Below are 861 nucleotides of genomic sequence, written 5' to 3'. Positions count from 1 at the left end.
TTTTTTAATTTTATTAGTTTAAGGGGGAGGGTGTGTTGGTTTTTTCCTATTTTTCTTTCTTTTTTCTTGCGGTGGGGATCGCTTTTTTTCTTGACAACAGTCCTGTGTCATGGTGTCGTTTGAAACGATTTTTATCAATTAAAAAAAGGAGTATTTTCTGTTGAATCCTTTATCATAAGATAAAACGAAAACGGAAACGAAATATGTCACGACGCGGTGGAATCAGGCTCTCGTCAATTTTGGAGCATATGAAGTTATTGGTATCGTCTTATAGCTTATCCATTTGCCTTCCTTTTAATGACAACAATATCTATTCATCTTTGATGCAAGTCAAGATATTCGTGATTGAAGGAGGAGGGGTGGCCTGGTTTCAAAGGTAAAATTAACGAGAAAATGGCCGCCAAAGTTGAGTCTTTTCCTAAGCTTGAGAGCCCAAAAAAACCCTGAAAATGTACATCTCTTGTGCCTTTAATCAAAGTTTTTCAGCCCAATCCACACAGAAATGTGTGATTTAATAGGCATTAAAGATGTTGAGCCAAAAACAAACAAAAATTCTATAAAAATTCCCAAATCCTCGGAAAAATGGCAGTTTTTTTACTTTAAACTATTTTGACGGGAGCCTGATTTCACCACGCTGCCTCACGAGAACTTCAAAATAAAAATGAGAAAAATATTTTTAAAGCAAACTTTCCTTAAAACTTTCCTAGTGCAGAGGTTCCCGAAACCTTATGTTGAACTATAATGGACCTTTAAATCTTGAGTTTGGCGCTTTCCCAGAGGAACTATTTGAAACGTCAGCTTTCCAGGTCGAGTATCATTTCGCCACAGGAGAGTACAATTAATAATGTCGTACCGTCAGGG

General features: G+C 36.7%; 1 protein-coding gene across 3 annotated transcripts in view; it reads right to left on the bottom strand.

Moving 5' to 3' along the window:
• Positions 1–861, bottom strand: part of LOC101847421 (RYamide receptor) — a 245,911-nt gene that overhangs the window by 151,237 nt on the left and 93,813 nt on the right. The gene's annotated exons all lie outside the window — the stretch shown is intronic.

Source organism: Aplysia californica, unplaced genomic scaffold, assembly GCF_000002075.1.
Source record: "Aplysia californica isolate F4 #8 unplaced genomic scaffold, AplCal3.0 scaffold00169, whole genome shotgun sequence".
In the NCBI taxonomy this organism is placed as follows: Eukaryota; Metazoa; Mollusca; class Gastropoda; order Aplysiida; family Aplysiidae; genus Aplysia; species Aplysia californica.
The sequence above is the reverse complement of the archived record's forward strand: the minus strand, read 5'-3'. Positions and strand labels throughout refer to the sequence as shown.